Consider the following 23,630-nt stretch of genomic DNA (forward strand, 5'->3'; position numbering starts at 1 on the left):
TATGCAAATATATATTAACTGAAAATATTTGCATTAACAACATTGCATTAATTCACACTAATTGTGGCCAAAGAACAAGTTCAGTTTAACTTCAGAGTTAGAGTAAATGTTTATCTATGACATACATGATAAAACATGTTGTAGAACTGCAGCCATTCAGGCATATAGTTGGACATGCAACTGATCAGTCTTGCTGACACAGGTTCTGTTTATGCTAATAGTGGAGCAACCAAGCCCCCATTAGTGTCCATCAACCATAGTGCTAAATGCCAGTCTGACAGTGTGTCTGTTGGGAAATACGAAAGACCAGGATGCAGGAAGGAGATGGAAGCTTTATGCTGTTTCATCTGCCATTTTGTGTCCGAAGTCAAGCTGAGCTGCTGCCCCAAGTCAAAGGTGTAATAGCACTTACAATCAAGAAAACAGAATCCTTCCAGAAACAGCAGGCAGGGGAGCCAGAGAGAATTTTGATGGAAAATCAACTAAGTTGTCTCTTGGATCTGTGCAATCAGCCACTTGACCTGAAAGAATGCCTTTTGGAGCGCAGCACAGTGCTGATGCTGCGGTTTCTGCGACCACACGGGAAACCTACAGCTCTTAAAAAACTGGACCAAATCAGTCTAAAACTTAAGTTTGATTTGGTTCCAGAAGTAAGACCAGTTAATTAACCTCATTTTAACAAGACCTTTTTTTGCCTTCTGTCCAAAGGGACATTACCAAAATAAATTAAGTGTATCTTCACTACTACAAGGGAAGAAAGCCAAGACATGGGATTATTACAGAAGTGCCAGAGCAGAAGTATGTGTTACTGTGTCAGAGTAAATTCACCTGGAACACAGCAGAAAAATTTAAATGGTTATCTTCTGCCAAAAGAAAACCATATTACTTTCAATGAAAACCAGAGGATAGCAGCCCAGTCAATTTAGAAATTAGTAAAGTAATGTCTCATGAGGAACTGTGCAAAAGTAGAAGGTAGAAAAGTTATCAGATGTTTTAATAGAGGTGTTCCTCTGGGCCCCAAGAGCCCACAGGGGGCTCGGGCCTTCCTCTGGGTGGGGCTGGGGTGGTCTTTGTGGTGGGGTTGCCAGGTTTCGTGCTCTGGGATTGCCACTGATCGCCCGAGTCTCTGGGCTGCCTTAGTCTGCCTCTAGCCTCAGTAGAGGTGTGGTCACATTTATACATCACATTCATCTCTGCTCACTCCTCATTCTTCATACTCTGCATGCTAACACAGTCACTGAGTTGTCCCGTGGGTTTAAGAGATACTTTTGTTTAGGTTTTTTATTGTGCGTTTCTGGTACTTTGGTTGTTGTCATGATACATGTTGTTGCTTGTTTGGTTATGTATTTTAGGAACTCCTGATGACTGTCAGATTAATTTACCTCTAACAGGTAAAATTTTCAGGTAAATTTGACCTTTCACAGGTAAAATTGTTTAGAGGAGATTCTTGGTTGTGTTTCTGTACAGGTGTAGCAGCTGGTAGCCTGGTGTTAGGTTGGATTGAAGGATCTTCTATCTACTGTGTCTTTGTCTCATCTTCTTTTTTTTTTCTACTTTCCTTTGAACTTCTCTTCATTTTTGTCCTTTTTTCTGTCCCCTCTGGTCAGGTCCAGAAAGATTACAGAAATTCCATAATTCAAAATAAACAAATAAGAATCAATCAATCAATCAATCAATCAATAAGATTATCTAGGAGCCTTATACACATAAAGCTCCTATTAGCAAAGTCAAAATTTGTTTGGCACAACGCAGCAGCCAGATGCTAGTCAGGACATGTTAAAAGCAAAAAAAAAAACAAAATAAAAAATAAATGGAGGTGTTACACAAGTAAATATATCAAGTCAAGAGAATCAAGGGATGGCCCCCAAAGTCACTTCAGAAACACCATGAGGATCCAGAAAGAAGTGAACCCCAAAGACAGCATGTCATAGGAAGAGTGAATACGTTAGTAAAAAACCCTTCTTCTCCATGGAAACTATAGCAGAACCTTTATGATTAATATCAAACAAAGGCAGGGTAGGAGAACACATTGTCATTTGTTTTGTTTTCTTTGGTAGAATAAAACGTTTGACCACAAAAAGGAGAGTAAACATGTTTTATCACTTAGTGATTTTTTTCATTGCTAAATTCTACCCTTTAGCTGCTAGCTCACAGAGCTTTTTTTTCCACACAGTGATGAGTCAGCGATCTTTATAATCAGCAGACTCTGCTTTCATATGACAGCTTGTTTGTGTGGTGCTTCTGTTCATTTCTCCAATTCAAAAACACCAAAGTTGACAAGGCCGCTCATGCTTTTTGTTACATTCCCATATTATTGCTTGGGGTTTGGTTTGTGCTTCATTTGGGTGGCAAAGCTTGGAAAAGTCTTTTAGCTGAGTTTCTCTCTGTGATTTTAATATGTTTATGTTGGAATTGGTGCTTCCTAGCATGTTTATGATCTGTACTGCACATATCCCTGTACAGAGGGGTTTAGTTGAGTTTTATATACTCAACTTGGGAACATGAGAACAACTGTGACAAACAATTAATACTTTTTAAATCAGGTATCTCTGCTTGAGTACACCTATGTGAATTTATTTATCAGCTGGTATTGGCATTTCAATAAATCCAATGACCAAACACTTTTCTCTGTTTACAGAAAATAACCCACCAATTTTTCAGCCTAGCAGAAAATTAAACAAAGCCTTGATTGGTGAGCTACATTAAACAGCTTTACTGTCTTTGAGCTGCTTTTTCATTTCAGTCTGATCATTTAGCCTCAGGATTCAAAGGTTAAAGGAAGTTTCTCGAGTAGAGATCAAAGTAAAAAGTAACTTTATTTGCTCAATACTTTCCAGGAGAAGACAATGAACTGTTTGTCCAGTTTGATCTCTACCCCTCAATACTCCCTGGGCTGGAGGTGTTGAATTGTTCTTGCAGGTTGCAACCCAGCAGTGTCCATGTCACTGGTGGCAGGCTTGGTTACCATGGCAATCACATTCTCCATTTACCACAAACAGGATCAACAGTAGAGGAGATGCAGAGAAAGGGAGAAGGATGAGTGGCTCTCAGAGGAGCACATTAAAATAGAGAGCAACACAGATGGATTTGGGTTAGGCTCAGCTCACTGCTAGTGTATAAAGAAATATATAACTAAAAAAATATAATACTAATAAGCCCAGTGCGTTGTTTATGCGTCATCTCGGTGAAGTCTTTGTGGCTCTAGGAAGAGTCTATATATACTCTATATGTCAGTATATAGAAATATGCCATTTTTAATATGTGAAAGTTAGTGTTTTAAGAGGCAAGTCTGGGCTTGCTGATGGGAGAAGTTTACTTCTAATTGTTTTTCTGGCCAAATGGCCTAGTCACAATAGAAAGACGCTGCCATTTAAGGTTTAAACCAGGGAGTCATTTTATTTCAGCATTACTCAGCCTTGTTAAACAATATTGTTTTGTTGAGAATGTTAAAAGACTAGTTCTACTTAAACTTAAGGACTTTATTTAACCTTAACCATGTAGTTTGAGTGCCTACACCCAAACCAACTGTGAGTACGAATGGAATTCTTACTGGAATTGAGAAATTTAGGGTGAAATGAAGTAACACAGACTAGATCACCTGACTAAAGCCGTATTGACTTGTGGAAATTACCACGCCCCCTGCTTGATACTTCCATATATTTTTTTCAAAAATTTAATATTACTGTAATTACATTGTACAGATGTATGGTTTGTAGAAAATCTCAAGATTTGTCTTGAGCACAAAGCCAACCCAAACAGGAAAGTTTTATAAAGCCATTCATAGAATAACAAACCACAAGGTGGGAGCAGTCTGCGGTTACTGAATGACATTGGATAAGTATATGTTATGTTAGGATTCATTACTTGTCTGACATAACTTCAACTATAGACTTCTTGTTTTGTTTTGGTGGCTTCCATGAAAAGACTGGTTTATTTTAATATCTTAACATATTAACAGGAAGTAGTTTTTGTAGAAATAAGTATCTTATAATATACAGACCAAAGTAGTAACAGGTTAAATGGTCTTTTTTAAACTTTAGTAGCTTTGTTGAATCCTTTTCGACAGATTTTCCTGAAATACACAAATGCCATGCAACTTAACAGCCATCTCTAAACGGCTCCTGTAAATTAGAATAGAACTACAGTATAACCGCAATTCCAATGGTTACAAAGAAGTAGAAGGCAAAAGCATACAATCACCAGTCAAATGTGACAGAAATGGCTAAAGGTTTAATGACTTTGCACCAAAGAGTGAGATTTCAAATACTGAAACTGGCTGAAGATATTTTTTTTTTTTTATTTCATCTTTGGTATGCAAGCCAAAGACAAGAAACAAAAACAGTTAATTTACATGCAGTATTACCAGTCTGGTGTTGGTCCCTAAAGAACATATGAACTTGATGGCAAGGCAAGTTTATTTGTATACTGTACAAAACAATTCAAAGTGTTTTACATAAAACATTAAAAGCATTACAGGAGGTGCAAAGAAAGTATTAAAAAGTAGTAAAAGGCAGCAAATAGCAAAAATCACAATAAAATCATAAATTACATTAACACGATTAAAAGCAAGATAGGTTAAAGTTACTGTGCAGAATTCATGCATGAGAAAAGAAATGTTTTTAACCTGGATTTAAAAATGTCTACATTTGGTTAAAGTTAAATCTCCACTGGCAGTTTGTTTCACTTGTTTGCAGCATAACAGCTAAATGCTGCTTCTCCGTGTTTAGTCTGGACTCTGGTCTGGACTAGTTGACCAGAGTCTTTGGATCTAAGAGCTCTGCTACGTTTATATTCTCTGAACATATCACAGATGGATTCTGAGCCCTAAACCGTTCTGGGATTTGTAAACGATCAGAAAGGTTTTAAAATCTGTTCCGTGACTGACTGGAAGCCAGTGTAAAGATTTTAAAACTGGTGAGACGTGTTCAGATCTCTTAGTCCTGGTTAAAACTCTAGCAGCAGCATTTTGGATGAGCTGCAGATGTTTAATGCTCTTTTTAGGAAGTCCTGTTTAAAAGACCATTACAGTAATCCAGTCTACTGGAGATGGATGCATGGATGAGTTTCTCCTGGTCTTTCTGGGAGACTAAACTTCTAATTCTGTTGATGTTTTTGTGCTGGTAAAAAACTTCTTAGTAAAGCTTTGATGTGGCTTCTGAAAGTCTGATCTGAGTCTATCAACACTCCAAGGTTACAAACTTCATTTGTGTTTTTAAGAGCCCAAGTCTCTAGGCGTTTACCAATGCTGACCCTCTTCTCTTTCCTTCTAAATAGAATAATCTTAGTTTTGTCTTAACTTAATTGTAGAAAATTTCCTCTCATCCAGGTGTTTATTTGCTCCAGACAGACACAATAAGTCTATTGGGCTGCAGTCTTCTGGTGACAAAGACACATAAAAGACTTCATGGATGTTAGACTTGGTACCTGGTTGATGTAAACAATCCTGTAGCTTGAGCAAATATCTCAGTGTTGTCTTTTACAATTTCATGCAAAGCATTAATTCTGTCTGGCCGCTCAAAAAATCATCCTAGAAGCTTTGCTGACTTTTTCCCACACTGCCTTGGAGAAACATCCCATAACTGGTAAGATTCCAGTCTGGGAAATGCTGTGCAACCAAAGGTAATGATTTGGAAGTACCATTTGCTTTCAAAACCAACCCAGTAAATTCTTAACCAAGCGTTCATATGCGACAAGCCGGGAGTGAGAACAGGTTGTTGAAAATTGCTGCTGCACTGATGCAGCAGCAATTTTTCAGACATGATTTTTCTGGCTATGCCACTATAAAGCTTTTCACAGCAAGGGTATGTCATAACCCCCATATTTAATGTTACATAAATCTACCATAGATTTCTATTTAAAATCCTTTAAGTGACCAGACTTTTCTCTGAAACATCTGTGGTCACAATAAGTACAGCCCCGACTGAGAATGGAGGAATCGATGCACTCCATCAGTATAATCGCCATTGCAGGCTGTTGAACTGTAATCATTGTTCGTACGGGCTTATCATGTGGAACCTGTTTGTCTGTAATTTGACTGGCTTGCATTACAAAGCCGAATGAAGAAACAGATTCTTTTTTTCTTATCTCTGCCAGCCTCTATGCCCACTGTTTTATTTCTCATATCTGCTCATTTCTCTGATCTATTAACGCAAAGACCAGCTCGATGAAAACCTGTCCTCTTCATCACAAAGTGGAGTTCTAATAACCTGGCTCCACTCAGTGGGAATTTTAAATTAGTTTGCTGTTTTTTTATGGGGTTTTTCTTACTTAATATATCTTCAGGACCACATTGTCTGGAAGCTTGTAGACTGCTTCTGACTTTTCTTATTCTTCATTGTTCTATTATAGTTGACATATATGCCACAGTCATTAGTTAATGAAATCCGTGGTGAGTTTCTTATTCTGCAAGCTGTGAGAGACTTTGCAGGGGTGCAGCCACGAGTAATTAAAAGAACCGACTGTTTGGCTGGATAGCTAATTAAATTACATTTGGCTGTGTGCGTGACTATATATGTATGCATATCTGTGGGGATGCTTTGAGGTCCATGTATACCCGACAGGACTGCCGAGCACTCTGAATAAAATCCATTTGTGTGTTTATGTTTATATTTTATTAATTTTTTTTTGTCTTTGTTGTAAGTGTCTTTCATTGTAGTTTAATTGCAAACAGAGTCACTGACTCTGCATAATCAATAATGTATTTTCAGGGCAGTTCACTCCTTAAACAATCCAGTTGCTGCATCCCTAGAAGACACAACAATAAATCTATATGTGCAAACACAAAACATAGAACCCTTTAGATGGCCTGCCACTCTTTGTGGAGCTTTGCTGAAGATGTGAGCACCAGAAGTGTTAACTGTTTACTCCTCCAGGACAGAGAAATGCATGCATGTAGACAGACTGTAAATAAAGCTCAAAAAGAGATTGTGCTAACATGAGTGTTGGTCTGATTGCTCATGCATGCCACTAACCCACATGCCTCCCTCAGCATGCCATCCCATGTGTTTATATGTGGCACAGACTTGTCACCCGTAGCGCAAAGTGATGCCTGTCATCAGATAATAAACACAGACTTGTTGAGCATGACTGAGTGTTTTAGCAGTTGATTTCATTTTTTGGAAGCGCACAGTAAATTACCACAGACTCCTCACCGTCTTTCTCAGCACCAGCAAGTGCCTGCAGGACTCCACACATTATCAAACAGCTCACATTGTGTTGGTGGGTTCTACACAAGCTGTGAGCTGTGTAGCTGCAGCTACTCATACGTGTGTGTGTGTGTGTCAGGAAACTAGAATTTCTACCTCAGTGCCAGACTAATGTCAATTGAGACTAAGTAATATGAAACTTGAATTTAACTGTTACATATCACTAGAAATTAAGTCTTTGTGCTCAGGATTGCAGTGCAGCAGGCACAGTAAAAAAGGAGCTTGTAATAAAGAAAAATTAAATCACTTTTCATAAGAGCAAATTTTCAGTTTCTTTGTTTTGTACTTAATCAAATACTTAAATGAACACAGTTTTGATAATGACATCCCACAGTGATTCCTTCTGTGTGATCTATTCCAGTCAGCTGCAAGTTTGTTACCATGGAAAACTGTAATAAAAGCAGTTTAACAGCCCAGGCAGCTGCGGCTGCTACTGACTCAGGGTAGAGGACAGACCTTTGTCCTTTTCAATATTCATGTATTTTATAATTTCGATGATGATGTGTGAAACTAAGACCCAGGTGATCTGATTAGTTTCAGTGGGACTGACTCACAACAGAAGCTGTTGTTTCTGCACCGTGTCCAAGCAGAAACTATTTAATTTGCTTGCTTCTTTTGTTTGTTTACTGATTCAGTGATCTTTTCAGTGATGATGGTTTTAATGACGAAGCTATCATCCGTATATAAAATGTTTCTGATTATATCAGCAGCACATCATATGTATGCATGTGCATGGCTGAAGAAAAGGCTCGCCCTAAGCAAAATGTGCAAAAGTCTGGAGTCCCTACATTGGCAGTTTTTTTTTTCTCCTTTTCAGTCCAGTCCTTGCACATGACCATTTTGAGGAAAATGTTTTTGTTTATTAACCTACTAAATACTGATTTTAAATAATTCCAACATTGGAAAGACTCCCAACTTAAAGGATGAATCAGTATTGTGTCTCCACATAATGACAATTTGGCAAATTGGATCTTTTACTAGCAATATGTCACAGACACCCCAGTTGTCCCCATGTTTTTTGATACATCTTTGAAAAACACCAACGTTAACACAGTTTGACAGATAAACAATAGCATTTTTCAGCAACAAGGTGATTCTCTCAGATCTTTTAGCTAAAAATCTGGCATTTCTCAGCACGAGAAAGACAGTGTGAACAACATGGCAAAGCCCAAAAGTAAACAAATAAGAAGCAACACATTAAAAGTGACATTATTAATACCACAATTGAAAAAGGTAATGTTTTCGAGAATACTGAGTAACACAGAATATTAATCATGAACTTTAAACAGCACATTAGTACAAGAACACAAGGTAATACTGAATGGTGAATTATTGTCTTAAAGTCCACTACAAAGGCATAAAAAAAGACTATGATGAACAGGATCTGAAGATGATATCCTTAGAAAAGACAAAACAGCAAAGTCTCGGCATAGGACCTGAGAGATGCATCCGAACCTTCAGCTGATCCATCAATGTTCATTGAAGCCTCATCAGAAATGGTCTCCATGAAGGCTGGCTGTCAAGAAACCATTCTTAAGGAAGAGAAACAGAGAGAAAAGATTAAGGTTTGCCAAACGATATGAGAACTGGACTTAAAATCACAGGTCTGGTGGAGTATTTAATCCTCCCCATCGCCCAAATCTCAACATTATTTAAGTAATGTGGGATGACAGAACCTGGGGAGACCGAGCCTTCTCCATTGCAGCCCCCTCTATCTGGAACTCTGCCACCTCTAATCAGACACTGCACAGAACCATCCATCTTCAAATCACTACTCAAAACTTTTCTTTGCTTTTAATGCATAATACTTATTTACTTATTCTTAACTTTTTGCTATTAACTACCTGTTTTATGTAGACGCTATAAATAAAATGTATAATTTTAACAGGATGAAACAAAAATCAACCACGTGGAGAACTATTCTTGAAGACTATTTAAAAAAATTACATGAAAGCTTATCTTCAGTGATTCAGACTAAGTATCGAAACTCAGATTTTGTCTTTTGTTTCTATTTGTCTGCAGATTTTTAGTACATTGCTTAGTATATTGTGTGATTTCCCGGCAACAGGGATGGTTTAAGGCTTCTGCAGAGTATCATATTTTTGTCAGATTTACAGGTCATTGCTGCAGTGTAGCTACAGTTAAGCTCCTGCTCATTTTATGAGCAGAGGCATAAAAGAACCTGTAGATGACTGGATAAAAAAGGAAGCATCCATTTGTAGCTGTGCTGCACTGGCCTGTGACTCTTTACAAACTGACAGCTAGTTGTCTTTTTAGCATCTATACATTTAGTTTTGCTTTGACATTACAACAAAAACCTATCTGAATGTAACAGAAGGATGCTTTTGGATGTGTTTGCTCCCACTCTCCTGACTAAATATTTCAGTGTGAAGAGACATAGCTGACACAGTCGCATCACAAGCTGTTTAACTATAAAATTTTCCACCTCATTACTGACATAAAGTAGCCTATTTTTTATTTTTCAATCATTCGCCTTTGTTTTTTTATCACCAGTTTAATATGGAAGAATAAGTGTTCAAACTGTAAAATGTAGCCATGCCTTTTTTTTTTACCTGAGTACACTCCTCATGGCAGGATGTAACACTGTGATTTCAATAATAGCGGCATTACCTCGGAACAAAGCCTGCACTAGAAAAGAAAAATGAACATTTAACTATTATTCATTAGTAGATAATACTGTAAAACAACTACACTTTCTAGACTTGAAAGTGTGTGTCTATGTTTTGCATGACAAAAAACGACCCTGCAATATCACAAACTGTAAATTCCTACATTTCTAAGGCTCTAAAAACTTAAAACTCCTTGCAGATTTAACCTGTTCACATTTCGCATTATGTTATCACAGAAACATTACACAAGTACAAAAAAAGAAAAAAGGCAAAAGTTGTATAAAGTTCTGATATTGAAGGTCAGAGGAGGCAGACAGATGTGTTGCACAGCAAATATCGTTTGATAGGGGGATTTGGTTGCAGGATTTGGTGTCGATCCAATACCAAGATCATAAAGTTTCTTTTTTGTTTGTTTTTTTTATGGCTGTCAAAATTAATGTGATAATGATGACATTAATCTAATAAATGCTTTAAATTTTTTACCATATTAACAACAAAGTTATTATTCATACCATAAAAATCCTAATTCGGCATTATTACAGCGAATGACACTGCTTTGTCCGAGCAGTGAACCAAATCCATCAAAAACCACATATTTATTAGGTTTGTAACAGTTTTCAAGCCTTACAATTAGAATTTTTTATAATGTGGTGCAAGTTTCATGAAGTTTAGGACAGTTTTAAGCCTTACAATAAAGTTTCAATGTTATCAGACCGGTATCGATAGATATCAGTCGCAATGTTGGTATCGATATTATCGATATTTGGATCAATCCGCCCACCATTACTGTTTGAGCATAAAGACAAAATGGTCGGTTGTGGCATACTGGTATGCTGTACTAACTACTACTAAATTGTATGTCCCAGTTAATTTTCCCATCTTTACACCTTCCAACTGACTGATACCGAATCTTAATTAAATTTCTGATTATTCCTGCTGTTTGAACAAACCTTCACAGACCAGTCACAGCAAGTTATAGAAAGTCTTTGTATTTTAACAATTAATTTTGGATTTTCAATCTGATTTCGTTACATAGTAGGCTACATCTATTTGACACAGAGTCCAAAATACTTGCTAACACAGCAAAGAAAGCTCCTAGATTCTCTGCCCACTTTGCCCTCTGTGTGGTTTTTGGCTGCTTCCCTGTTTGATGCTTCCAGGCCTCGTGTTGAGAGCAGCTTTGAGATTTCTCCCAGCAACTGAGCTGGACAGGAGGTGTTGGCAGGGGAAGGAAGTGTTGACTTCACCCTGTGGATTATGTTCCATCAACTCTACCTAGCTGAGAGGTTGCTCGCTGGCTGGCCCTCAGTCTATAGCAGGTCCCTATCAGCCATCCTACTCAGTCACAAACCAACACTTGGGAATGCAACTGCCCTCAGGTGGAAATGTGGTGCAGTCATGCACATGTTAACATGCCATATTCACTCTAATCTGGGTAAATGAATTAACCATGCACGCAATATGCAGACTACATGCTTTTTTCTCTTTCATATAAGCACATATGTAAGCACATTAGAGACTTTTTTCCCTGGTTTTCCTTCACATGTTTGGGTGAGCTGGAAATGTGGAAAGTGTTGAGAAAAACAAGAGCAGAAGAACAAAAGTAGAAGTCTTTAATGAAGTTATTACAACCATTACTTTCTAATGTTTCATAATCAGATAATATCTTAGCCAAAAGTGATTCACTTCTGGAGATTTTATCAGCATTCACTTAATCAACAAGCTATCTTATCTACCTTCCCACAGACTTTATGATCGCTGGGAGGATATCTGTTGCCGAGAGGGCTTTTTTTTTTCTTAATGAACACTGGGGTGCTTTTTCCGCTCAGAGGATCTACTAATTTATGTATTCATTCTTTTTTGTCTCAACAACAAAGGCAGAACGCGTCCCAGTTCTTCATATATTTCCCTCAGCTGCTGGATCTTGAGTCTAGTTGCCAAGCAAGACAGAGTTACTTGCATAAACCTGCTCATACTTTGAACATGCCTCTGAAGTCTTCTCTTTTCTTTTTTTCTTTTTTTGTCAGTGTCCAGTTGGTATGTGAGCCTTTTAGTACGTTCCTTTTAATGAGTCACTTGAAAACACACTCAGACTTTCTCATTTCTGGGCAAGTAAGTGGTTGTTCTGGTGCTTTGATGAACTTCTTGCTAAAATGAAATGTTTACCATTTGATTTTTGAATAAGAACACTCAGTACTCTTGTACTGCAGTGCTGCCAAAGTGTTCAGTGAATTTCCTTTGATGCAGACAGCCGAACATCCCAAATGAAACAAAATTCATGGCGGACTACTAACTTAATAAAAATGACTTTTTGCAGCTATCAGATATCAGCTTGGCACTCTCTTGAGGGCATTTAAAGCTACATGATGTTCCTATTATTATTATTAGTGGATGGCACTTAGTGTGGATTTGTTTTCCAAACTTGTAGTGTGAATTTTTATTGGTCTGGACTTCCAATGCTGAGTTAATCTTTTTTCTATTATTCATGACTGGTCAAGCCCTTTAGAAATACAACTATTTTCCATTTTCCAACTAAGTCCAAAGTCCAACTAACAACTTGCAATAGAGTAAATTGAAAAGTCCAAAAACTTAAAGGGTTTTTGCTAATATAAGACACTTAGGGTTTGTTATTTTGAGACTTTACCTCAGAGCTGTTTTGGAAAAGTTCAGATAATACATTCAGGTTTTCGTATAACTGATGTTATAAACCATTGTCCCACCTAAAATTTGCCAGCAGGCATAATGAGATATCTACTGGTCTGGAAAAACATTGTTCTGGCATGGCTTGGAGCCTAAGTAAGGCAGAATGAGTTTTTCTGCAACTTTTATTAGAATCCAGCTGCATTTTAAGTTAAATTTCATGCAAGAAAGTACATTTAACATGAGCATTCTTTTATCCATAATAAGTTCCATTATACTGCAGGATGACACAAACAGCGTGTTGCATATGGTGCAAAAACAGCTAAATTAACACTTTCACACTTTCGTGTTCAATTGAAGGCTATATCATGTAACTCAGTGGTTCCCAGTCTGGGGTATGGGACCCTCCTCGGGGGTCCCCCAAAGTGCACAGGGGACCCCGAAGCTTTAAAACATTCAAAGCCATTGTGATCGTACTGCACAACCAAGCTGATCCTATATGTGCTTAATTGGATTGAAGTCTGCATTCATAGCAGGCCATTCAATCCTCTCCTCTCCCAAATTCTGTGTGTTGTCATAGGAGGGAGACAGGTCCCAGACTCTGCAAATATGGGTTAATCACTGGCTCCAGAATATTATTTAATGCATCTATTTATTAGATGCCATCAGGTCCTACATATTTAGAGTATCTCACAGAAGTCAGTACACCCCTCGCATTTTTGCAAATATTTCATTATATCTTTTGATGGGACAACACTATAGAAATGAAAGTAGAAATGAAATTTGATACTTTTTTCATACTAACTCATGTGAGGCTCTAGGCAAGCTGAGGCTAAATATTGGAGAGTCCTGATGTTCACCTATTGGAATAAAAAACTCTCCTTAGCTGCTCACACATCATCAGACTTCCTTGTTTCATGAATTAGGCAATTTACAACATCTCATGACAGCACACAAATCAGATGTTGTGTTTTTTTCCAATGGATACATGAACATGTTTATTAACATGTATGGGTTTACAGATCAATCTGTTTCTCCACTGAAGGGAGTCGAGCTTTGCATCGCTAAGTTGTTAATGATCACTCCCAAAAGGTTTTCATTCCTCCCTCAACTAAAACTAAAACGTGAACTTATTCAGTACGATAAGTACTTTTTTTGTTGTTGTTTTATGGTTTTGTTTTCTTTTTTGTTGTTGTTGTTTTTAGAACTTCCTTTAGATTAAAGCATCTGCTAAATAAATAATGTAATAAACATAAGAGTGAAGTTGTGTCCCTCATTTGTGTGTTTTCATAGACAGGATAAACCCAAAGTTCATTCTTTGTACATAGTCCTTTCTCATCAACTCCACAACTTTGTTTTTTTTTCTTCCCCCTTGGTTGCAACGTCAAAGACAATTTTAGTTTCCTAATGACTCCTATCAGCTTTTATAACTACTCAACAGGCATTTTACTGACACATGCAAATCACAAGTTATGTGACTCTGGAGTTCTTCGTCTTGTTAGTGAAGCTCAGATGATGAAACATCAAAGTTGAGGCTGCTAATTTTTAACCAGACATTAATGATGCTGGAGGAGAAAACTGCAATACTTCTACGCAATCACTGCCTTGCGTGTTCTTGTATAACCAACAAGAAAAAAATAAAGGAATAAGTTGTTCATAACATCACAGCCAATAAAGTTAGAATCATTTGTCAACATCATTGTCCTCTGTCACTCTAAATACGTATGCTGAGCATCTTTGGCACAAAAAGACTAATAATGAAACTTTTTTTTTTTTTGTCTCATTTCCAGGTTGATTATTAATTAGACCATTGCCTTTAAGTGCATCTGTCATAAGTTGTAGATGTAGAACAGAAGGTTTTGAAACCGAACATAAAAAGGCTCACTAAAAGGTTTAAAGGGATTCAGACTATAAAAGATTCACATTGTATTTCAGCTTGAATAAAATCACAAGGATAATTTCTTTATTACTAAAAAGAATAGCTGTTCTTCATATTGATAGAAAGGGGATGCCTAAAACACATCTTTAAGGTCTACAGAAGCTCAAAGCTCTCTAAAACCATCTAAGTCTAAAGTTAAAATTTCCATCTTATTATTAATATGCATTCATTTAAATGATTTAATCCTGTTAGTTAAAAAAAAGAAATTAGATTTAAACATATAAAGCCCTGATTCTACTGGATCAGATGGCTGAAGATTATGAAATATGTACTGCAGGTCTGAAAATAAACCTAGAAGTTATAAGCGTGGGGCTCTTGCAGGGATGACTGTTGGTTTAAACGCAGTATGAGAAATAAAAGGTTTGGTGTGGCTTTTTAAAGGCCAACCACTTGCAATGCTCAGTGTGTGGCTGCATAAATGACTTTGTGAGAGGACTGTACAGCTGTTCTCGTTTGTATTTCATGTCCTACAGCTACTGCTTGGTGGTCTTTAAGCACATATTGTGCATGCATGATGTCACCAACAGTTTCTTTACTGCATTAGCAGCAGCACCTGTGAAAACTGTCAAATGGACTGTTTTGAAGGCACAAAAAAGCACTTTGCCTTCTGCCTTTCTGGAGGTGTCGTTTGTTTTACTTTTTCTTCATAATTTCTTACTTTGTAGTGTCACAAACATTGCAATAAAATATATTTACTACTGAAAGGTTTTAATGGTGCAAATCGCATAACTGCAAAAGCCACTGCTTGTCATTCCACCTTTGTCTAAAATTTTCTTTTTAATATATATGTATATATATATATATATATATATATATATATAAATATATGTACACACACATTTCTGATTCACGAAGAACCATTGAATAACTATCTATATAGTAACTATTTGGTCTGTTGCGTTTTGTTTTGTGTTTTTTTCTTTTCATTTATTTATGCCTTTGTGTTTGTATGTTGTTGTGCTTATTTGTGTATATATCCATCCATCCATCCATCCTTTCAGTCAGTATAGGACTGCAGGGGGGTGAAGCCTATTCCAGCAGCTACTAGTTGAGAGGGAGGGTACATCCTGGACAGGTTGCCAGTCCTTTACACAGAAGCGACAAATGACCACTCACGCTCACTCCTTGGTATAATATAGAGTGACCAATTACTCTTAACATGAATGTGTTTGGACAGTGAGAGGAAGGTGGAGTACCTTAAAATAACCTGTGCATACAGGGGGAGAACATGCAAACTCCACACAGAAAGGCCCAGTTTGAACCCCTCCTTCACAGCTGATGCTCTAACCAGGAACCTTCTTGCTATGATGCAACTGCGCCAAACACTACACCATGTTGAAGCCCTTGTCTGTGTATTTGTTGTCAGGAAAACAAGAAATGTGAAATTATAGAAATTCACCATAGAAAGTTGTGGAGGAGTCATCAGGGGTGCACAGCAGGAGCAAAAGTCAAGGCAAAGAAGCAGAGGTACAAGCCAGCTGTGCCAACAGTTATAATGGGAAAGTGAGTTCTCTCGGGGAAAAAAATGGACGAGTTCGCTGTGCTTATTAAGTTCCAATGGTAAACCGTAAGTGTAGTGTCATGTGCTTTATGGAGACATGGCTTCATTCACTCATCCCGGACCATAGCATAGCGGTACCTGGCTACAGCACCGTTCAAGCCGACAGAGATGCAACAAAAGAAGAAGATAGGTGGAGGGATTGCACCATGTGAAAGTGAAAAATGGTGTAATTCTGGTCATGTGCATGTGAAGGAAATAAAACACTGGATACTCTGTATGCAAATGCCAGGGGTGGATATGCTCCCTCCCCTTGGTAAATCAGACCACAATCTCATTCTGCTTACCCCAAAATATGTCCCACTGGTTTAGTGTCAGCCTGTCTACACAAGGACAATGAAGAGGTGGACTGAGGATGCTGCTGAAACACTACAGGACCGCTTTGAATCAACTCATCGGGATGTTCTCTGTCAGCCAAACAGGGAGGACATCAACAAGATGACAGACTGCATCCCAGATTACATCAGATTCTGTGAAGAAATCACCATTCCCACCTGGTCTGTGCACCGTATCCCCAATAATACGCCTTTGATTACTAGCAACCTGAAGGCAATTATAAACCAAAAAAAGAGAGTTTTCAAGTCAGAGAGAAAAGAGGAGGGTGCAACAGGAACTCAGGGAGTCACTGGGGAGGAGTAAAGACAGCTACCAAAGGAAGCTGGAAGCCAAACTCTAGCAGAATAATGTGAGGGACATGTAGACTGGGATGAAGGACATCACAGGTTGTAAGAAGACAAGCAGGCAGCCATCAGGCAGCCAAGAGAGAGCTGATGAGCTGAACTTTTTTTTTTTTTTTTTTTTTTTTTTTTTAAACAGGTTCAGCTCTCAGCTGCCTGGTATCTCCACCTCACAACCTGACCTCCACACACCCCAACTTTGTACACCCTCACTCTCCTGTGATGTGTTCTCCTGCAGAACATCTCTCCCCCTCCTCCTCCTTGGATGACTACCATACCTTCCCCAGCTTGATGGTGACAAATAGGGCCAAGTTAAGAGAAAGATGGAGAAACTACACCAGAAGAAGGCTGCAGGTACACATGGGATCTGCCCCAGGGTCCTGCAGAGCTATGTCACCCAGCTGTCTCCTATCTTGCAGCACTTATTCAATCTCAGCCTGATTCAGGAGAGAGTTCCAGTTCTCTGGAAGATGCCCTGCTTGGTTTCTGTCCTTTGAGAAGTCAAGACCATCGAACCTCAATGACTACCGTCCACTGGCCTTCACATCACATGTGATGAATGTGCTGGTCTTGGCCAACCTAAGACCGCAGGTGAAGGTTCTGCTGGACCCTCTGCAAGTTGCCTACCAGTCCCATTTGAGTGTTGACAATGCAGTCATTGACCCGCTGCAGAGAGCCCATTTGCATCTGGATGGTGGTGGCAGAACTGTGGGAGTCACATTTTTATTTCTCTAGGGTTTTTTGTCCGTCAGGGCAGCATCCTGTCTGACATAGTGGTCAGTGATTTAGGAGCTACTCAGGGGATTGTGTTGTCTTTTCTCTGCACCTGATACACCAATAATTTTCAGGAGTCTTGTCACCTTCAGGAATTCCCTGATGACTCACCTGTTGTTGGATGTATAGGGCATGGGAACCGATGTCACTGCACAGTGCAATCCGGGATGTAAACAATACGCTGGCGCCATTTTCTGAGGTCACAAAGAAAAACCTGACCATTGCAGATCGATAATTATTTAAACAACCATAATGCTGAAAGTTAGAAACAAACAAAATGTGCTCTACAGGGACAAGCTTCTTGCTGAGGCAAGGAGATGCTATAGGGAAACGACCGCATCAACTGGAGATAATGAAATGTCCATATGAAAGGAGGCTATGTATGGACCTGAGACCCCAATGCATTACCAACTGACTTTTCCTGACATTTTTGTGTATCTGGTCTGTGGTGTGAGCGCCTTTACTGAGGCTCAGTTTAGAAATTTTAAGTCTTTGGAGAGTCGTGCACAGTTACAAACCCTCGATTTGTCAGTCTACCTGATCTAATATGGCAAACACCCTTATGGGGATTATTCAGAGGGAGGGTTCAGAGAAATTGTCAGGCTTCATTTACAGACAGTGATAAAAATAGCTCTAAAAATAACCCTCGTTCTGGCTCGGTTACATCCGGTTTCTCAGAATAGCTCAATTGAGCGATGTTTGGGTCCCATTCATTTTGAACTAGCCTTCCATAGACTGCTTGCTTGCTTTGTAGACTGGTGCTAGGGTAAAATATTCAGTGGAACCTACTGTTAATTTTCTCAGATACAGAACAAAATAAGCACACAATGGTCTCAGAAAGCAAAATGTTCACACTTAACCAGATGACAATGCCTCAAGCACACTTTTAGCCACCTCAGGATATAAAAAAGAATTATGTCTGTGAGTCTCACGGCAGATGTCCATGCTAACCGCATCCTCCTTATTATTTCAGATGCAAGACTCCCTTGATTTTTTTTTTTTTTTTTTTTTTTCCCCCGTTGATCATGTGCATTGCAGCCCACTATGCAATAAGTTCTCCCCACATCAATCCCGTTGCTTTACAAGTGGCCTTCAACAATGGCCATTTTTCCCATCAGCCACCGCAGGGCTAGTGCTGTGACATCATGTTCCAATTCCCAAAAGAGAGGGAGAAGAGGAGGAGTACAGAGTGCTGGTGGACGAGTTTGTAGAGTAGACTGGCAGGAATCACCTGCATCTGAATGTCACCAAGACCACAGAGATAGTGATAGACTTATGGAGGAAGAGAACTCCTCTACCCCCACTGAAGATCATGGGGCAGGAGGTGGACATTGCTGAGACATGTAAGTACCTGGGAATGACCAACAACCACAGACTGGACTTGAAATCTAACACAGATGCTATGTACAAGAAGGAGAGCAGGCTCTACTTCGAGACAGCTCAGATCCTTCAGTGTCTGCAGCAAAATGTTGGCGATCTTCTATCAATCTGTTGTCTCCAATGTGCTTTTCTTTGTTGTTGTGTGCTGGGGAAGCAGAATGGGAGCCAGCAACACCAACAGACTGAACAAACTTATGAAGAAGGTTGCCTCCATCATTGGGTACAAACTGGACAATTTTGAAACTGTAGTGGAGAGAAGGTTGCTGAACAAACTGGTTTCCATCATGGATGACCCCGGCCATCCTCTCCACCACACACTGGTCAGACAGTAGAGCTCCTTCTCTACCAGACTGAGATGCTTCGCTGCTGTACGGACAGATACAAGAAATCTTTCCTGCTACATTAAACTCACTCTGTTCAATAAGTCACCTCTGACAGATAGGGAAGAGCAGCTTAGACACCAGGCTTTACCTGCTGCTTTTATCCACTTGCCATTTTGGTTGGTTTGCATGTTGTTTTTTTTTCCCCCATTTGATTTTGCACATCCTTATTTACATTTAAATACTTCTATAGCCCATTCTTCTTACTTATTCTCTCTTGGTCTGTTGATTTGTATACGTTTTGTTTATTATCTGATATATAGATTTGTATGATAGCTTTGCTACTTTGTGTTGTTTGTTATCTGTCTGTCTGTCTATCTATCTATCTATCTATCTATCTATCTATCTATCTATCTATCTATCTATCTATCTATACAATGAACATTTGTCCTGAGCAGCTCTATTCTTCAACACAGTCTGAATCTGTTTTACCATCTTTTGCTTGTATGATTATAAATCTGATAATATGGATTTGTTGTAATTGGATCACAATAATTTGACTTAAAATAATTATGTCTGTGCCTTGAGATGACTTTCTTGTGTTTTGGTGGGATAAAAATAAAGCTGAATTAAACAGAATTAGATTTATTTAGGTAGTCTTCAGGAATAATTCTCCAAGCTTTTTGAAGGACTTTCCAAAGTTCTTCTTTGGATGTTGGCTGGTTTTGATCTCTGTTAAGATGATGACTCCATCAGACCTGTTGCCACTGATTTACAGTCCAGTTCTTGTGTCATTTTGCTCCTAACCTCAGTTTTTCTCCTTGCTTCCCTCCGTTAAGAATGGTGCGTTGACAGCCACCCACCCTTCCATGGAGACTATTTCTAATGAGGCTTCAGCCAATAGTAGATCAGTGAAAGGTCTAGGTGCATTTCTCAATTTTTCTAAATTTGTTTATGTTTAACACAGACATCACTTTGAGATCCTGTTCATCTGTTCTGTTTATTTCTCCTGTGTACGTGCTGCAAATGAAGCTGCTCAGCAAAAAGCATTGTTCATTTATTTGAGACAGACTCAGCTTGGAGTCATAGCATAGTATCAAGAAGACCACTCAATCAGTCAGCTTGTTGGGCCCACACAAGCTTTACCCCCTGCAGCTGAATCCCTACTAAACCTCTTTAAATCATTACTGAGGCTCTCTGTTCACTTCTTTTTTTTTTTTTTTTTTTTTTTCTCCACCAAGGGAGACATGTTATATACATGGCTGCCCTTGATATTTTTATGATTTTTTATTGTAATCTTATTTTCTTTAGTCTTTATATGTCAGTGCCAAACCTGACAGGGAGATAGAGGAAGAGAGAGAGAAAAAAAGGGAGAAAAGGACAGTATTAAAATGTGGAAATAACACTTGTCTAGGCTGCCTAGAACATATCACAAAAAAACAAGATAAACTACCACAGTACTACATGATACAAAAAAAATAGGATGGTGATGATATGAAAAATTACAATAGTCATCAAACGTACCTGCAGATAAACGTACAAACACACAAACATCAGCAACATCTAGTGAGAAGCAGATGGAGAGACGAGCACGTTTGTGAGCATGCATGTGTTAACATGCATGTGTGGCCATGCAACAAGGAGGAAATGTGTACTTGCAAGGGCCGTAATCACGCCGCACCCCGAAGCATCAGCGGGGGACAGGGGGAGCCCAAGGCCTCAAAGGCCCAGCAGGTCCACAGAGCACCAAGCCCAGGACAGCCAAAGCAGACAGAGCAGCGGCCCACTCGGACCAGAGCAGAGGGGCCCCCAGACCAGAGCCCCCCGGCACGACTGGGCAGGGGCACTGGGCAGCCCAGGGTGACGGTGAGCAGGCCCAGCGGGCGCTGTGCACCGCAGCGTGGGCCGCATGGAGGGCAGGCACCCCACAGGTTCAAGGGCCACCCATTCCCCCCAGCGGAGCCCCACCCAGGAACCCGATGGGGCCCGACCGCCCCAGGCAAGGCCACCGCGGGCCACGCCAACCCAACACCAAGGCTGGGCACCCCAGGGACGGGGGCATGTCCGCGGGTCCCCCCCCCTAAAAAAAATAAAAAAATAACTTCTTTGATTACTTTGCTCGGCATGGCCACTGTCTGAACCTATGTCTTCAAGTTAAAGCTGGATTGGAAGGCCGCACCAATGGGAGCTGAATCTCTTGAGGGCGGCCGGAATGCCACATAGACAAGAACTGAACCTCTGGAGAGCGGCAGGGAGACGGCGCAGACAGGAGTTGGACCTCTGGAGAGCGACCGGGAGGCCACACAGGGGGGAGCTGGAACTCTGCAGGGCGACCAGGAGGCCTCACAGAAGGGAGCTGGAACTCTGGAGGGTGACCAAGAGGCTGCACAGACACAATCTCTGGAGGGTTGTCCGGAGGCTGCGTAGACTGGATCCCTGAAGGGCAGCCCAGAGGCCGCGAAGACAGGAGCTAAACCTCTGGAGAGCGGCATGAAGACAGCACAGGCAGGAACTGAACCTCTGGAGAGCGACTGAGACACCATGCAGACAACTGAACCTCTGGAGGGCGACCGGGAGGCTGCACAGACAGGATCTCTGGAGGGTGGCCTGGAGGCTGCGTTGACTGGATCCCTGGAGGGCAGCCCAGAGGCCCCGAAGACAGGAGCTAAACCTCTGGAAAGCAGCAGGGAGACAACACAGACAGGAGTTGAACCTCTGGAGAGCAAACGGGAGGCCGTGCAGATAGAAAATGAACCTCTGGAGGGCGGAGGAAAGGCTGCACAGACAGAAACTGAACTTCTGGAGGGTGGCAGAAAGGCTCCACAGACAGGAGCTGAACCTCTGGAGGGCATCCAATAGGCTGCACCAACGGGAGCTGAACCTCTGTAGAGTGACCGGGAGGCCGCGCGGACAGGATCTCTGAAGGGCGGCCCGGAGGCTGCGTAGACTGGATCCCTGGAGGGCAGCCCAGATGCCACGGAGCCAGAGGAGAAGCTGCAGACGTGGGCCGTGTAGCCAGCTGAGAGTCTGGAGACGTGGTTTTGCCCTGGGGACTCCAGATAGCCAATCTGGACCCCTGCAATGACAACCACTCTGGAGACTCCTCGATGCAGGAGCTCTGCCACTCCAGCCAGATCACCATTTCTGCCTTGTCTGAAAAAGACAAGCCCACATCGGGGAACTCATCCATCAATGGGGCATTCTTCCAGAACAGGTTCATACTGTTGTAGGTTGGACCTTCTGTTAAGCATAGACCCCTTGGCGACAGGGGAAGTTTTAACATACTTTAATGAAACTCAGGTTACCAGGAGTAGGATCTTACAACAGGCAGACACTGAGGAGTAGAGCAATTATCCTGTAACCATATCCTGGATGTATCCTGTAGCCGGGAAGGAAGAGAGAACAAGTCCATGTAGGTGCAAACAAGGTCCGACGAGGAGTGAGTGTGGTGCTGGAGTATTTGTAGCAGGGTGATTGGATTGGATACAGGTGTGGAAGATTAGGAGATTGTAACACTGATCACCGGCAGCCGGCGTAATGATTCACGAAGCAACAGGAGAGGGAGGAGGGGAGGCAGGGAAGGCGCTGCGGGAAAAGTTCTTTTTAATGCAGGAGTTAACATCTAGTGTTGAAGCTTATCACTGGGAAAAGTGAGGGTGCGGTAATTCAGTTAAAAAATATTAACATAATTAATTACATAAATTATTTACCACTATTAATGTGTTATTTTAATAATAATATATTAAATTTAATAATATATATTTAAAGTCAAAGTTCAGTGAAAGTGAAAGTTATGGAATCTAATGTGGCTGCCAACCTGTGATGCTACAACTTGAAATTGGATGAGTAATTTTATTGCCACCATAAAATCTGGTTAATAATCAATTTTTTTTTTAACTTAATTTTATTCATTTTTTAAATTTTATTTAAATTTTTATTTTCTAACTTAATAGAGGGTTAGAAAGACTGAATTTAAAACAACCTGTAACTAACCAACTAACCTGTTGCTGGGAAGGCTCCAGGCAGTGTGATCTGGGTCATTTGGGGTTGTTGGCAGGGTTCATGCCCCTTACTAATGGCTTTTTTTTTTTTTTTTTTTTTTTTTTTAGTGGCAAGGACTTGCAGATATCCTCTCTGCTTCATCTTCACATGTCACTTCAAATTAGAAGTCAACGAGGCTGACGTTCTAACCTGCTCTTTAAGTGCTGGAAGACATAGCTTGCAGCTTAGGAAATGTTAGATTTTTACTGTTGGAATCTCCTGCAAACAGCACATAGTATATGAAGCATGTGGTGTGAGCGCTTCGTCTGCAGCCCCTTTCCTTTCACCTCCACTGCCATTTCAGAGCAGGGCTGCACCAACTTTGCATTGTTGGTTTGTTATGGTAGAGTGCCCAATGCATGGTGGTCACCAGAGCCCCTTTCCGACTGTAGGGACCTTTTGCAGTTCCTATGACCTTTTCAGGAACCTGGCCGTTTTTTCAGCGTAGCCCAGCTGAAAATGTAGA

The 23,630-nt window shown here is 40.2% G+C and overlaps 1 protein-coding gene and 1 long non-coding RNA gene across 4 annotated transcripts in view; both read left to right on the forward strand.

Moving 5' to 3' along the window:
* Positions 1–23,630, forward strand: part of alk (ALK receptor tyrosine kinase) — a 478,089-nt gene that overhangs the window by 247,663 nt on the left and 206,796 nt on the right. The gene's annotated exons all lie outside the window — the stretch shown is intronic.
* On the forward strand, positions 1,151–23,611 carry LOC121630825. The gene is made up of 3 exons (XR_006008598.1): positions 1,151–1,162; positions 7,329–7,333; positions 23,538–23,611. It is a non-coding gene; the product is annotated as an uncharacterized LOC121630825 (long non-coding RNA).

This window comes from Melanotaenia boesemani, chromosome 20 (assembly GCF_017639745.1).
Source record: "Melanotaenia boesemani isolate fMelBoe1 chromosome 20, fMelBoe1.pri, whole genome shotgun sequence".
NCBI lineage: Eukaryota > Metazoa > Chordata > Actinopteri > Atheriniformes > Melanotaeniidae > Melanotaenia > Melanotaenia boesemani.